Genomic DNA, 16,335 nt, shown 5'->3' with positions numbered 1-16,335 from the left:
CTTTTGTTTTTTGGCTGCAGCAGCAGCAGCAGCAGCAGCAAGGCCCACAGGGCTGGCTAGCTGGCTAGCCAGCAAGCAGGTAGCAATGAAAGTAGGAATCTTTCTTTTTAACCCTGTAAGGGGGTGGTGCACTGTACCCGAAGATACTGCCATATCGGGTCAATGCATAGGGCGACGGAAGCAAGCTTCGAAATCGGCCCCCGTTCTCAAAAATCCATTTAATATATGGTCCCCAGATAGGGGACGTATCAGATATTAAACTGATAAGAACAGATACTACACTTGATCTTAGCCAAAAGGCCGAGAAGCGATAACCGTGAAAGGGGCGGGCCCAACAAGGTCCCCTTCATGGGCACTATCACTGCTTGCTGTCAGGGAGGCTGCCAGACAATTTTCCATGCACACTCTGGGCTGGGGGGCAGTCAACCACCAGTACACACAGCAGAACCTAAACCCATACCATTATTGCTAAGCAGCAAGACAGGGGCCCATTGCACTCCCACGGGGCCTTTTTAAATGCAATCCATAACCCGGATTTGCCAGGAACCCTTCTTACTCCTCCTACTTGCATGTGACACTGGGCTTAGGATCTGCATAGGAAACACACACACAAGCACACACCTACCTTTGTTGCCTGCAGATGCCTCCTTGGCTGTCCCCAAACGGTATCAAACCAACACCCACGGGAAGCTGTAAGCATAGAGGACATGCCTGCACCCCATTGGACTTACCTGTGTGGGTTAAATCCGGGTTATTTGACAACCTATGGCGGTGATGGTTCTGCTCAGGCAGAGCAGTGCTGATGCTCCTCATAAAGCTGTCGCTGCTGTGAAGGTTCTAGGTGACATCACAATCCCTATGGTTACATACACGACAAAGCTGGGTTGTTGTTGTTTACACTCTGCAAGGCCTGTGGAAGTGAGTGACATCATAGCACTGTAGTTCTGAGGGTTCTAGATGGATGCAACAATCTCCTGTTGCTTCTATGAAGGCCATAATAGACGACATCACCAAACAGCTCCATAGTCACATACACAGCAAAGGAGAGATGTTGTTTACACCTAGTGATGTCAGTGGTATTGAGTGACATCACAGCACAGTGCTAAGGCTCCTGGGCCTGGACACAGCAGCGGCTGCAATATCTCAACGGAGAATACGTTTATATATATGTGTGTGTGTGCGCGTATATATATATATATATATATATATATATATATATATATATATATTTCTCCGCCGAAATCACTTTTAAACCCATTTCCACCTTTTTTTCCCTTCTCTTCCTCTTACTTTTTTTTCACGTTTTTTTACGTTTTTCTCCTTTTCGCCTCTTTTCTGGGCGTATTATTCTTCTTTTTCTTCTTTTTTTTCGTCTAATGCATACCCCATCAGTGCAGCAATGCTTATTCAATACCGCCAGCAGATGGAGACACTGGGGGATAATTTTCTAAGGATTTATACTGATTTTTCCTGTCTGAATTTGTCGCACAGAAAGTTGCAGGCCAAATATGTGTGACATTTCTGCGACTTTAGCTTCTAGAGCATTTTTACAACATTATACATAGGTGCTGAATACATAAAAAGCGACTGTTCAGCGACAGACAAGTCGCATCGGCTGAAAGTAGGCCAGAATGTCAGTCCATGTTGGAGCAGGTTTAGATACAGTCTAAAGCATAGATCTCAAAGTCTGTGCACAGAATTTAGCAAGGGCCTCGCACCTTCTGATGCATCAGGTAGGTGCACTATAGCATAGCCTAACCCTCTGTACTTTGGTCTATATTGATGCGGGACATAGACAGCCAGCTGATGACCAATCCATTAGTGCAATGGATGGCTGGAAGCATTTGTCTTTGCCTTTGCAATACCACAGAAGCAATGCATGGTCAATGTACAGCAATGACACACCTGTGTGAACAGCCAGGAGACCCCCCCATGTTATGTTACATAGTTACATAGTTAGTACGGTCGAAAAAAGACATATGTCCATCAAGTTCAACCAGGGAATTAAGGGGTAGGGGTGTGGCGCGATATTGGGGAAGGGATGAGATTTTATATTTCTTCATAAGCATTAATCTTATTTTGTCAATTAGGAACATTCAGCACCCACCCGCTATCAAGGCAGCTGCCTATCATGTCATGCCCTACCTGCACAGGTGTGCTGGCTACTCAAATGATCCAATTAAGGAGGCCATTTAGTCAGCAGCAGCAGAAGTCCTGTGCCTGGACGCTCCAACAGCGGCCAGACACAAGCAGAAGCAGCAGAAGCAGCAGCAGCACCACCTTTTGTTTTTTGGCTGCAGCAGCAGCAGCAGCAGCAGCAAGGCCCACAGGGCTGGCTAGCTGGCTAGCCAGCAAGCAGGTAGCAATGAAAGTAGGAATCTTTCTTTTTAACCCTGTAAGGGGGTGGTGCACTGTACCCGAAGATACTGCCATATCGGGTCAATGCATAGGGCGACGGAAGCAAGCTTCGAAATCGGCCCCCGTTCTCAAAAATCCATTTAATATATGGTCCCCAGATAGGGGACGTATCAGATATTAAACTGATAAGAACAGATACTACACTTGATCTTAGCCAAAAGGCCGAGAAGCGATAACCGTGAAAGGGGCGGGCCCAACAAGGTCCCCTTCATGGGCACTATCACTGCTTGCTGTCAGGGAGGCTGCCAGACAATTTTCCATGCACACTCTGGGCTGGGGGGCAGTCAACCACCAGTACACACAGCAGAACCTAAACCCATACCATTATTGCTAAGCAGCAAGACAGGGGCCCATTGCACTCCCACGGGGCCTTTTTAAATGCAATCCATAACCCGGATTTGCCAGGAACCCTTCTTACTCCTCCTACTTGCATGTGACACTGGGCTTAGGATCTGCATAGGAAACACACACACAAGCACACACCTACCTTTGTTGCCTGCAGATGCCTCCTTGGCTGTCCCCAAACGGTATCAAACCAACACCCACGGGAAGCTGTAAGCATAGAGGACATGCCTGCACCCCATTGGACTTACCTGTGTGGGTTAAATCCGGGTTATTTGACAACCTATGGCGGTGATGGTTCTGCTCAGGCAGAGCAGTGCTGATGCTCCTCATAAAGCTGTCGCTGCTGTGAAGGTTCTAGGTGACATCACAATCCCTATGGTTACATACACGACAAAGCTGGGTTGTTGTTGTTTACACTCTGCAAGGCCTGTGGAAGTGAGTGACATCATAGCACTGTAGTTCTGAGGGTTCTAGATGGATGCAACAATCTCCTGTTGCTTCTATGAAGGCCATAATAGACGACATCACCAAACAGCTCCATAGTCACATACACAGCAAAGGAGAGATGTTGTTTACACCTAGTGATGTCAGTGGTATTGAGTGACATCACAGCACAGTGCTAAGGCTCCTGGGCCTGGACACAGCAGCGGCTGCAATATCTCAACGGAGAATACGTTTATATATATGTGTGTGTGTGCGCGTATATATATATATATATATATATATATATATATATATATATATATATTTCTCCGCCGAAATCACTTTTAAACCCATTTCCACCTTTTTTTCCCTTCTCTTCCTCTTACTTTTTTTTCACGTTTTTTTACGTTTTTCTCCTTTTCGCCTCTTTTCTGGGCGTATTATTCTTCTTTTTCTTCTTTTTTTTCGTCTAATGCATACCCCATCAGTGCAGCAATGCTTATTCAATACCGCCAGCAGATGGAGACACTGGGGGATAATTTTCTAAGGATTTATACTGATTTTTCCTGTCTGAATTTGTCGCACAGAAAGTTGCAGGCCAAATATGTGTGACATTTCTGCGACTTTAGCTTCTAGAGCATTTTTACAACATTATACATAGGTGCTGAATACATAAAAAGCGACTGTTCAGCGACAGACAAGTCGCATCGGCTGAAAGTAGGCCAGAATGTCAGTCCATGTTGGAGCAGGTTTAGATACAGTCTAAAGCATAGATCTCAAAGTCTGTGCACAGAATTTAGCAAGGGCCTCGCACCTTCTGATGCATCAGGTAGGTGCACTATAGCATAGCCTAACCCTCTGTACTTTGGTCTATATTGATGCGGGACATAGACAGCCAGCTGATGACCAATCCATTAGTGCAATGGATGGCTGGAAGCATTTGTCTTTGCCTTTGCAATACCACAGAAGCAATGCATGGTCAATGTACAGCAATGACACACCTGTGTGAACAGCCAGGAGACCCCCCCATGTTATGTTACATAGTTACATAGTTAGTACGGTCGAAAAAAGACATATGTCCATCAAGTTCAACCAGGGAATTAAGGGGTAGGGGTGTGGCGCGATATTGGGGAAGGGATGAGATTTTATATTTCTTCATAAGCATTAATCTTATTTTGTCAATTAGGAACATTCAGCACCCACCCGCTATCAAGGCAGCTGCCTATCATGTCATGCCCTACCTGCACAGGTGTGCTGGCTACTCAAATGATCCAATTAAGGAGGCCATTTAGTCAGCAGCAGCAGAAGTCCTGTGCCTGGACGCTCCAACAGCGGCCAGACACAAGCAGAAGCAGCAGAAGCAGCAGCAGCACCACCTTTTGTTTTTTGGCTGCAGCAGCAGCAGCAGCAGCAGCAGCAGCAAGGCCCACAGGGCTGGCTAGCTTGCTAGCCAGCAAGCAGGTAGCAATGAAAGTAGGAATCTTTCTTTTTAACCCTGTAAGGGGGTGGTGCACTGTACCCGAAGATACTGCCATATCGGGTCAATGCATAGGGCGACGGAAGCAAGCTTCGAAATCGGCCCCCGTTCTCAAAAATCCATTTAATATATGGTCCCCAGATAGGGGACGTATCAGATATTAAACTGATAAGAACAGATACTACACTTGATCTTAGCCAAAAGGCCGAGAAGCGATAACCGTGAAAGGGGCGGGCCCAACAAGGTCCCCTTCATGGGCACTATCACTGCTTGCTGTCAGGGAGGCTGCCAGACAATTTTCCATGCACACTCTGGGCTGGGGGGCAGTCAACCACCAGTACACACAGCAGAACCTAAACCCATACCATTATTGCTAAGCAGCAAGACAGGGGCCCATTGCACTCCCACGGGGCCTTTTTAAATGCAATCCATAACCCGGATTTGCCAGGAACCCTTCTTACTCCTCCTACTTGCATGTGACACTGGGCTTAGGATCTGCATAGGAAACACACACACAAGCACACACCTACCTTTGTTGCCTGCAGATGCCTCCTTGGCTGTCCCCAAACGGTATCAAACCAACACCCACGGGAAGCTGTAAGCATAGAGGACATGCCTGCACCCCATTGGACTTACCTGTGTGGGTTAAATCCGGGTTATTTGACAACCTATGGCGGTGATGGTTCTGCTCAGGCAGAGCAGTGCTGATGCTCCTCATAAAGCTGTCGCTGCTGTGAAGGTTCTAGGTGACATCACAATCCCTATGGTTACATACACGACAAAGCTGGGTTGTTGTTGTTTACACTCTGCAAGGCCTGTGGAAGTGAGTGACATCATAGCACTGTAGTTCTGAGGGTTCTAGATGGATGCAACAATCTCCTGTTGCTTCTATGAAGGCCATAATAGACGACATCACCAAACAGCTCCATAGTCACATACACAGCAAAGGAGAGATGTTGTTTACACCTAGTGATGTCAGTGGTATTGAGTGACATCACAGCACAGTGCTAAGGCTCCTGGGCCTGGACACAGCAGCGGCTGCAATATCTCAACGGAGAATACGTTTATATATATGTGTGTGTGTGCGCGTATATATATATATATATATATATATATATATATATTTCTCCGCCGAAATCACTTTTAAACCCATTTCCACCTTTTTTTCCCTTCTCTTCCTCTTACTTTTTTTTCACGTTTTTTTACGTTTTTCTCCTTTTCGCCTCTTTTCTGGGCGTATTATTCTTCTTTTTCTTCTTTTTTTTCGTCTAATGCATACCCCATCAGTGCAGCAATGCTTATTCAATACCGCCAGCAGATGGAGACACTGGGGGATAATTTTCTAAGGATTTATACTGATTTTTCCTGTCTGAATTTGTCGCACAGAAAGTTGCAGGCCAAATATGTGTGACATTTCTGCGACTTTAGCTTCTAGAGCATTTTTACAACATTATACATAGGTGCTGAATACATAAAAAGCGACTGTTCAGCGACAGACAAGTCGCATCGGCTGAAAGTAGGCCAGAATGTCAGTCCATGTTGGAGCAGGTTTAGATACAGTCTAAAGCATAGATCTCAAAGTCTGTGCACAGAATTTAGCAAGGGCCTCGCACCTTCTGATGCATCAGGTAGGTGCACTATAGCATAGCCTAACCCTCTGTACTTTGGTCTATATTGATGCGGGACATAGACAGCCAGCTGATGACCAATCCATTAGTGCAATGGATGGCTGGAAGCATTTGTCTTTGCCTTTGCAATACCACAGAAGCAATGCATGGTCAATGTACAGCAATGACACACCTGTGTGAACAGCCAGGAGACCCCCCCATGTTATGTTACATAGTTACATAGTTAGTACGGTCGAAAAAAGACATATGTCCATCAAGTTCAACCAGGGAATTAAGGGGTAGGGGTGTGGCGCGATATTGGGGAAGGGATGAGATTTTATATTTCTTCATAAGCATTAATCTTATTTTGTCAATTAGGAACATTCAGCACCCACCCGCTATCAAGGCAGCTGCCTATCATGTCATGCCCTACCTGCACAGGTGTGCTGGCTACTCAAATGATCCAATTAAGGAGGCCATTTAGTCAGCAGCAGCAGAAGTCCTGTGCCTGGACGCTCCAACAGCGGCCAGACACAAGCAGAAGCAGCAGAAGCAGCAGCAGCACCACCTTTTGTTTTTTGGCTGCAGCAGCAGCAGCAGCAGCAGCAAGGCCCACAGGGCTGGCTAGCTGGCTAGCCAGCAAGCAGGTAGCAATGAAAGTAGGAATCTTTCTTTTTAACCCTGTAAGGGGGTGGTGCACTGTACCCGAAGATACTGCCATATCGGGTCAATGCATAGGGCGACGGAAGCAAGCTTCGAAATCGGCCCCCGTTCTCAAAAATCCATTTAATATATGGTCCCCAGATAGGGGACGTATCAGATATTAAACTGATAAGAACAGATACTACACTTGATCTTAGCCAAAAGGCCGAGAAGCGATAACCGTGAAAGGGGCGGGCCCAACAAGGTCCCCTTCATGGGCACTATCACTGCTTGCTGTCAGGGAGGCTGCCAGACAATTTTCCATGCACACTCTGGGCTGGGGGGCAGTCAACCACCAGTACACACAGCAGAACCTAAACCCATACCATTATTGCTAAGCAGCAAGACAGGGGCCCATTGCACTCCCACGGGGCCTTTTTAAATGCAATCCATAACCCGGATTTGCCAGGAACCCTTCTTACTCCTCCTACTTGCATGTGACACTGGGCTTAGGATCTGCATAGGAAACACACACACAAGCACACACCTACCTTTGTTGCCTGCAGATGCCTCCTTGGCTGTCCCCAAACGGTATCAAACCAACACCCACGGGAAGCTGTAAGCATAGAGGACATGCCTGCACCCCATTGGACTTACCTGTGTGGGTTAAATCCGGGTTATTTGACAACCTATGGCGGTGATGGTTCTGCTCAGGCAGAGCAGTGCTGATGCTCCTCATAAAGCTGTCGCTGCTGTGAAGGTTCTAGGTGACATCACAATCCCTATGGTTACATACACGACAAAGCTGGGTTGTTGTTGTTTACACTCTGCAAGGCCTGTGGAAGTGAGTGACATCATAGCACTGTAGTTCTGAGGGTTCTAGATGGATGCAACAATCTCCTGTTGCTTCTATGAAGGCCATAATAGACGACATCACCAAACAGCTCCATAGTCACATACACAGCAAAGGAGAGATGTTGTTTACACCTAGTGATGTCAGTGGTATTGAGTGACATCACAGCACAGTGCTAAGGCTCCTGGGCCTGGACACAGCAGCGGCTGCAATATCTCAACGGAGAATACGTTTATATATATGTGTGTGTGTGCGCGTATATATATATATATATATATATATATATATATATATATATATTTCTCCGCCGAAATCACTTTTAAACCCATTTCCACCTTTTTTTCCCTTCTCTTCCTCTTACTTTTTTTTCACGTTTTTTTACGTTTTTCTCCTTTTCGCCTCTTTTCTGGGCGTATTATTCTTCTTTTTCTTCTTTTTTTTCGTCTAATGCATACCCCATCAGTGCAGCAATGCTTATTCAATACCGCCAGCAGATGGAGACACTGGGGATAATTTTCTAAGGATTTATACTGATTTTTCCTGTCTGAATTTGTCGCACAGAAAGTTGCAGGCCAAATATGTGTGACATTTCTGCGACTTTAGCTTCTAGAGCATTTTTACAACATTATACATAGGTGCTGAATACATAAAAAGCGACTGTTCAGCGACAGACAAGTCGCATCGGCTGAAAGTAGGCCAGAATGTCAGTCCATGTTGGAGCAGGTTTAGATACAGTCTAAAGCATAGATCTCAAAGTCTGTGCACAGAATTTAGCAAGGGCCTCGCACCTTCTGATGCATCAGGTAGGTGCACTATAGCATAGCCTAACCCTCTGTACTTTGGTCTATATTGATGCGGGACATAGACAGCCAGCTGATGACCAATCCATTAGTGCAATGGATGGCTGGAAGCATTTGTCTTTGCCTTTGCAATACCACAGAAGCAATGCATGGTCAATGTACAGCAATGACACACCTGTGTGAACAGCCAGGAGACCCCCCCATGTTATGTTACATAGTTACATAGTTAGTACGGTCGAAAAAAGACATATGTCCATCAAGTTCAACCAGGGAATTAAGGGGTAGGGGTGTGGCGCGATATTGGGGAAGGGATGAGATTTTATATTTCTTCATAAGCATTAATCTTATTTTGTCAATTAGGAACATTCAGCACCCACCCGCTATCAAGGCAGCTGCCTATCATGTCATGCCCTACCTGCACAGGTGTGCTGGCTACTCAAATGATCCAATTAAGGAGGCCATTTAGTCAGCAGCAGCAGAAGTCCTGTGCCTGGACGCTCCAACAGCGGCCAGACACAAGCAGAAGCAGCAGAAGCAGCAGCAGCACCACCTTTTGTTTTTTGGCTGCAGCAGCAGCAGCAGCAGCAAGGCCCACAGGGCTGGCTAGCTTGCTAGCCAGCAAGCAGGTAGCAATGAAAGTAGGAATCTTTCTTTTTAACCCTGTAAGGGGGTGGTGCACTGTACCCGAAGATACTGCCATATCGGGTCAATGCATAGGGCGACGGAAGCAAGCTTCGAAATCGGCCCCCGTTCTCAAAAATCCATTTAATATATGGTCCCCAGATAGGGGACGTATCAGATATTAAACTGATAAGAACAGATACTACACTTGATCTTAGCCAAAAGGCCGAGAAGCGATAACCGTGAAAGGGGCGGGCCCAACAAGGTCCCCTTCATGGGCACTATCACTGCTTGCTGTCAGGGAGGCTGCCAGACAATTTTCCATGCACACTCTGGGCTGGGGGGCAGTCAACCACCAGTACACACAGCAGAACCTAAACCCATACCATTATTGCTAAGCAGCAAGACAGGGGCCCATTGCACTCCCACGGGGCCTTTTTAAATGCAATCCATAACCCGGATTTGCCAGGAACCCTTCTTACTCCTCCTACTTGCATGTGACACTGGGCTTAGGATCTGCATAGGAAACACACACACAAGCACACACCTACCTTTGTTGCCTGCAGATGCCTCCTTGGCTGTCCCCAAACGGTATCAAACCAACACCCACGGGAAGCTGTAAGCATAGAGGACATGCCTGCACCCCATTGGACTTACCTGTGTGGGTTAAATCCGGGTTATTTGACAACCTATGGCGGTGATGGTTCTGCTCAGGCAGAGCAGTGCTGATGCTCCTCATAAAGCTGTCGCTGCTGTGAAGGTTCTAGGTGACATCACAATCCCTATGGTTACATACACGACAAAGCTGGGTTGTTGTTGTTTACACTCTGCAAGGCCTGTGGAAGTGAGTGACATCATAGCACTGTAGTTCTGAGGGTTCTAGATGGATGCAACAATCTCCTGTTGCTTCTATGAAGGCCATAATAGACGACATCACCAAACAGCTCCATAGTCACATACACAGCAAAGGAGAGATGTTGTTTACACCTAGTGATGTCAGTGGTATTGAGTGACATCACAGCACAGTGCTAAGGCTCCTGGGCCTGGACACAGCAGCGGCTGCAATATCTCAACGGAGAATACGTTTATATATATGTGTGTGTGTGCGCGTATATATATATATATATATATATATATATATATATATATATATATATATTTCTCCGCCGAAATCACTTTTAAACCCATTTCCACCTTTTTTTCCCTTCTCTTCCTCTTACTTTTTTTTCACGTTTTTTTACGTTTTTCTCCTTTTCGCCTCTTTTCTGGGCGTATTATTCTTCTTTTTCTTCTTTTTTTTCGTCTAATGCATACCCCATCAGTGCAGCAATGCTTATTCAATACCGCCAGCAGATGGAGACACTGGGGGATAATTTTCTAAGGATTTATACTGATTTTTCCTGTCTGAATTTGTCGCACAGAAAGTTGCAGGCCAAATATGTGTGACATTTCTGCGACTTTAGCTTCTAGAGCATTTTTACAACATTATACATAGGTGCTGAATACATAAAAAGCGACTGTTCAGCGACAGACAAGTCGCATCGGCTGAAAGTAGGCCAGAATGTCAGTCCATGTTGGAGCAGGTTTAGATACAGTCTAAAGCATAGATCTCAAAGTCTGTGCACAGAATTTAGCAAGGGCCTCGCACCTTCTGATGCATCAGGTAGGTGCACTATAGCATAGCCTAACCCTCTGTACTTTGGTCTATATTGATGCGGGACATAGACAGCCAGCTGATGACCAATCCATTAGTGCAATGGATGGCTGGAAGCATTTGTCTTTGCCTTTGCAATACCACAGAAGCAATGCATGGTCAATGTACAGCAATGACACACCTGTGTGAACAGCCAGGAGACCCCCCCATGTTATGTTACATAGTTACATAGTTAGTACGGTCGAAAAAAGACATATGTCCATCAAGTTCAACCAGGGAATTAAGGGGTAGGGGTGTGGCGCGATATTGGGGAAGGGGATGAGATTTTATATTTCTTCATAAGCATTAATCTTATTTTGTCAATTAGGAACATTCAGCACCCACCCGCTATCAAGGCAGCTGCCTATCATGTCATGCCCTACCTGCACAGGTGTGCTGGCTACTCAAATGATCCAATTAAGGAGGCCATTTAGTCAGCAGCAGCAGAAGTCCTGTGCCTGGACGCTCCAACAGCGGCCAGACACAAGCAGAAGCAGCAGAAGCAGCAGCAGCACCACCTTTTGTTTTTTGGCTGCAGCAGCAGCAGCAGCAGCAGCAAGGCCCACAGGGCTGGCTAGCTGGCTAGCCAGCAAGCAGGTAGCAATGAAAGTAGGAATCTTTCTTTTTAACCCTGTAAGGGGGTGGTGCACTGTACCCGAAGATACTGCCATATCGGGTCAATGCATAGGGCGACGGAAGCAAGCTTCGAAATCGGCCCCCGTTCTCAAAAATCCATTTAATATATGGTCCCCAGATAGGGGACGTATCAGATATTAAACTGATAAGAACAGATACTACACTTGATCTTAGCCAAAAGGCCGAGAAGCGATAACCGTGAAAGGGGCGGGCCCAACAAGGTCCCCTTCATGGGCACTATCACTGCTTGCTGTCAGGGAGGCTGCCAGACAATTTTCCATGCACACTCTGGGCTGGGGGGCAGTCAACCACCAGTACACACAGCAGAACCTAAACCCATACCATTATTGCTAAGCAGCAAGACAGGGGCCCATTGCACTCCCACGGGGCCTTTTTAAATGCAATCCATAACCCGGATTTGCCAGGAACCCTTCTTACTCCTCCTACTTGCATGTGACACTGGGCTTAGGATCTGCATAGGAAACACACACACAAGCACACACCTACCTTTGTTGCCTGCAGATGCCTCCTTGGCTGTCCCCAAACGGTATCAAACCAACACCCACGGGAAGCTGTAAGCATAGAGGACATGCCTGCACCCCATTGGACTTACCTGTGTGGGTTAAATCCGGGTTATTTGACAACCTATGGCGGTGATGGTTCTGCTCAGGCAGAGCAGTGCTGATGCTCCTCATAAAGCTGTCGCTGCTGTGAAGGTTCTAGGTGACATCACAATCCCTATGGTTACATACACGACAAAGCTGGGTTGTTGTTGTTTACACTCTGCAAGGCCTGTGGAAGTGAGTGACATCATAGCACTGTAGTTCTGAGGGTTCTAGATGGATGCAACAATCTCCTGTTGCTTCTATGAAGGCCATAATAGACGACATCACCAAACAGCTCCATAGTCACATACACAGCAAAGGAGAGATGTTGTTTACACCTAGTGATGTCAGTGGTATTGAGTGACATCACAGCACAGTGCTAAGGCTCCTGGGCCTGGACACAGCAGCGGCTGCAATATCTCAACGGAGAATACGTTTATATATATGTGTGTGTGTGCGCGTATATATATATATATATATATATATATATATATATATATATATATTTCTCCGCCGAAATCACTTTTAAACCCATTTCCACCTTTTTTTCCCTTCTCTTCCTCTTACTTTTTTTTCACGTTTTTTTACGTTTTTCTCCTTTTCGCCTCTTTTCTGGGCGTATTATTCTTCTTTTTCTTCTTTTTTTTCGTCTAATGCATACCCCATCAGTGCAGCAATGCTTATTCAATACCGCCAGCAGATGGAGACACTGGGGGATAATTTTCTAAGGATTTATACTGATTTTTCCTGTCTGAATTTGTCGCACAGAAAGTTGCAGGCCAAATATGTGTGACATTTCTGCGACTTTAGCTTCTAGAGCATTTTTACAACATTATACATAGGTGCTGAATACATAAAAAGCGACTGTTCAGCGACAGACAAGTCGCATCGGCTGAAAGTAGGCCAGAATGTCAGTCCATGTTGGAGCAGGTTTAGATACAGTCTAAAGCATAGATCTCAAAGTCTGTGCACAGAATTTAGCAAGGGCCTCGCACCTTTCTTTTGATGCATCAGGTAGGTGCACTTATAGCATAGCCTAACCCTCTGTACTTTGGTCTATATTGATGCGGGACATAGACAGCCAGCTGATGACCAATCCATTAGTGCAATGGATGGCTGGAAGCATTTGTCTTTGCCTTTGCAATACCACAGAAGCAATGCATGGTCAATGTACAGCAATGACACACCTGTGTGAACAGCCAGGAGACCCCCCCATGTTATGTTACATAGTTACATAGTTAGTACGGTCGAAAAAAGACATATGTCCATCAAGTTCAACCAGGGAATTAAGGGGTAGGGGTGTGGCGCGATATTGGGGAAGGGATGAGATTTTATATTTCTTCATAAGCATTAATCTTATTTTGTCAATTAGGAACATTCAGCACCCACCCGCTATCAAGGCAGCTGCCTATCATGTCATGCCCTACCTGCACAGGTGTGCTGGCTACTCAAATGATCCAATTAAGGAGGCCATTTAGTCAGCAGCAGCAGAAGTCCTGTGCCTGGACGCTCCAACAGCGGCCAGACACAAGCAGAAGCAGCAGAAGCAGCAGCAGCACCACCTTTTGTTTTTTGGCTGCAGCAGCAGCAGCAGCAGCAGCAGCAGCAAGGCCCACAGGGCTGGCTAGCTGGCTAGCCAGCAAGCAGGTAGCAATGAAAGTAGGAATCTTTCTTTTTAACCCTGTAAGGGGGTGGTGCACTGTACCCGAAGATACTGCCATATCGGGTCAATGCATAGGGCGACGGAAGCAAGCTTCGAAATCGGCCCCCGTTCTCAAAAATCCATTTAATATATGGTCCCCAGATAGGGGGACGTATCAGATATTAAACTGATAAGAACAGATACTACACTTGATCTTAGCCAAAAGGCCGAGAAGCGATAACCGTGAAAGGGGCGGGCCCAACAAGGTCCCCTTCATGGGCACTATCACTGCTTGCTGTCAGGGAGGCTGCCAGACAATTTTCCATGCACACTCTGGGCTGGGGGGCAGTCAACCACCAGTACACACAGCAGAACCTAAACCCATACCATTATTGCTAAGCAGCAAGACAGGGGCCCATTGCACTCCCACGGGGCCTTTTTAAATGCAATCCATAACCCGGATTTGCCAGGAACCCTTCTTACTCCTCCTACTTGCATGTGACACTGGGCTTAGGATCTGCATAGGAAACACACACACAAGCACACACCTACCTTTGTTGCCTGCAGATGCCTCCTTGGCTGTCCCCAAACGGTATCAAACCAACACCCACGGGAAGCTGTAAGCATAGAGGACATGCCTGCACCCCATTGGACTTACCTGTGTGGGTTAAATCCGGGTTATTTGACAACCTATGGCGGTGATGGTTCTGCTCAGGCAGAGCAGTGCTGATGCTCCTCATAAAGCTGTCGCTGCTGTGAAGGTTCTAGGTGACATCACAATCCCTATGGTTACATACACGACAAAGCTGGGTTGTTGTTGTTTACACTCTGCAAGGCCTGTGGAAGTGAGTGACATCATAGCACTGTAGTTCTGAGGGTTCTAGATGGATGCAACAATCTCCTGTTGCTTCTATGAAGGCCATAATAGACGACATCACCAAACAGCTCCATAGTCACATACACAGCAAAGGAGAGATGTTGTTTACACCTAGTGATGTCAGTGGTATTGAGTGACATCACAGCACAGTGCTAAGGCTCCTGGGCCTGGACACAGCAGCGGCTGCAATATCTCAACGGAGAATACGTTTATATATATGTGTGTGTGTGCGCGTATATATATATATATATATATATATATATATATATATATATATATATTTCTCCGCCGAAATCACTTTTAAACCCATTTCCACCTTTTTTTCCCTTCTCTTCCTCTTACTTTTTTTTCACGTTTTTTTACGTTTTTCTCCTTTTCGCCTCTTTTCTGGGCGTATTATTCTTCTTTTTCTTCTTTTTTTTCGTCTAATGCATACCCCATCAGTGCAGCAATGCTTATTCAATACCGCCAGCAGATGGAGACACTGGGGGATAATTTTCTAAGGATTTATACTGATTTTTCCTGTCTGAATTTGTCGCACAGAAAGTTGCAGGCCAAATATGTGTGACATTTCTGCGACTTTAGCTTCTAGAGCATTTTTACAACATTATACATAGGTGCTGAATACATAAAAAGCGACTGTTCAGCGACAGACAAGTCGCATCGGCTGAAAGTAGGCCAGAATGTCAGTCCATGTTGGAGCAGGTTTAGATACAGTCTAAAGCATAGATCTCAAAGTCTGTGCACAGAATTTAGCAAGGGCCTCGCACCTTCTGATGCATCAGGTAGGTGCACTATAGCATAGCCTAACCCTCTGTACTTTGGTCTATATTGATGCGGGACATAGACAGCCAGCTGATGACCAATCCATTAGTGCAATGGATGGCTGGAAGCATTTGTCTTTGCCTTTGCAATACCACAGAAGCAATGCATGGTCAATGTACAGCAATGACACACCTGTGTGAACAGCCAGGAGACCCCCCCATGTTATGTTACATAGTTACATAGTTAGTACGGTCGAAAAAAGACATATGTCCATCAAGTTCAACCAGGGAATTAAGGGGTAGGGGTGTGGCGCGATATTGGGGAAGGGATGAGATTTTATATTTCTTCATAAGCATTAATCTTATTTTGTCAATTAGGAACATTCAGCACCCACCCGCTATCAAGGCAGCTGCCTATCATGTCATGCCCTACCTGCACAGGTGTGCTGGCTACTCAAATGATCCAATTAAGGAGGCCATTTAGTCAGCAGCAGCAGAAGTCCTGTGCCTGGACGCTCCAACAGCGGCCAGACACAAGCAGAAGCAGCAGAAGCAGCAGCAGCACCACCTTTTGTTTTTTGGCTGCAGCAGCAGCAGCAGCAGCAGCAGCAGCAAGGCCCACAGGGCTGGCTAGCTTGCTAGCCAGCAAGCAGGTAGCAATGAAAGTAGGAATCTTTCTTTTTAACCCTGTAAGGGGGTGGTGCACTGTACCCGAAGATACTGCCATATCGGGTCAATGCATAGGGCGACGGAAGCAAGCTTCGAAATCGGCCCCCGTTCTCAAAATCCATTTAATATATGGTCCCCAGATAGGGGACGTATCAGATATTAAACTGATAAGAACAGATACTACACTTGATCTTAGCCAAAAGGCCGAGAAGCGATAACCGTGAAAGGGGCGGGCCCAACAAGGTCCCCTTCATGGGCACTAT

The 16,335-nt window shown here is 46.1% G+C and overlaps 8 non-coding genes across 8 annotated transcripts; all 8 read right to left on the bottom strand.

The window, feature by feature from the left end:
- Window positions 1-121: 121 nt before the first annotated feature.
- Window positions 122-312, bottom strand: LOC130312859 (U2 spliceosomal RNA). Its single transcript, XR_008860923.1, has one exon. It is a non-coding gene; the product is annotated as a U2 spliceosomal RNA (small nuclear RNA).
- A 2,089-nt stretch (window positions 313-2,401) lies between these two features.
- On the bottom strand, window positions 2,402-2,592 carry LOC130312891 (U2 spliceosomal RNA). Its single transcript, XR_008860951.1, has one exon. It is a non-coding gene; the product is annotated as a U2 spliceosomal RNA (small nuclear RNA).
- Window positions 2,593-4,689: 2,097 nt separating this feature from the next.
- LOC130312890 (U2 spliceosomal RNA) lies at window positions 4,690-4,880 on the bottom strand. The gene has a single exon (XR_008860950.1). It is a non-coding gene; the product is annotated as a U2 spliceosomal RNA (small nuclear RNA).
- A 2,079-nt stretch (window positions 4,881-6,959) lies between these two features.
- On the bottom strand, window positions 6,960-7,150 carry LOC130312882 (U2 spliceosomal RNA). The gene has a single exon (XR_008860944.1). It is a non-coding gene; the product is annotated as a U2 spliceosomal RNA (small nuclear RNA).
- A 2,083-nt stretch (window positions 7,151-9,233) lies between these two features.
- LOC130312870 (U2 spliceosomal RNA) lies at window positions 9,234-9,424 on the bottom strand. Its single transcript, XR_008860933.1, has one exon. It is a non-coding gene; the product is annotated as a U2 spliceosomal RNA (small nuclear RNA).
- Window positions 9,425-11,518: 2,094 nt separating this feature from the next.
- On the bottom strand, window positions 11,519-11,709 carry LOC130312858 (U2 spliceosomal RNA). Its single transcript, XR_008860922.1, has one exon. It is a non-coding gene; the product is annotated as a U2 spliceosomal RNA (small nuclear RNA).
- Window positions 11,710-13,809: 2,100 nt separating this feature from the next.
- LOC130312886 (U2 spliceosomal RNA) lies at window positions 13,810-14,001 on the bottom strand. Its single transcript, XR_008860948.1, has one exon. It is a non-coding gene; the product is annotated as a U2 spliceosomal RNA (small nuclear RNA).
- A 2,097-nt stretch (window positions 14,002-16,098) lies between these two features.
- LOC130312885 (U2 spliceosomal RNA) lies at window positions 16,099-16,288 on the bottom strand. The gene has a single exon (XR_008860947.1). It is a non-coding gene; the product is annotated as a U2 spliceosomal RNA (small nuclear RNA).
- Window positions 16,289-16,335: the final 47 nt, after the last annotated feature.

The sequence above is a fragment of the Hyla sarda genome, unplaced genomic scaffold (assembly GCF_029499605.1).
Source record: "Hyla sarda isolate aHylSar1 unplaced genomic scaffold, aHylSar1.hap1 scaffold_1735, whole genome shotgun sequence".
NCBI lineage: Eukaryota > Metazoa > Chordata > Amphibia > Anura > Hylidae > Hyla > Hyla sarda.
This window is presented reverse-complemented; position numbering and strand designations above follow the sequence as displayed.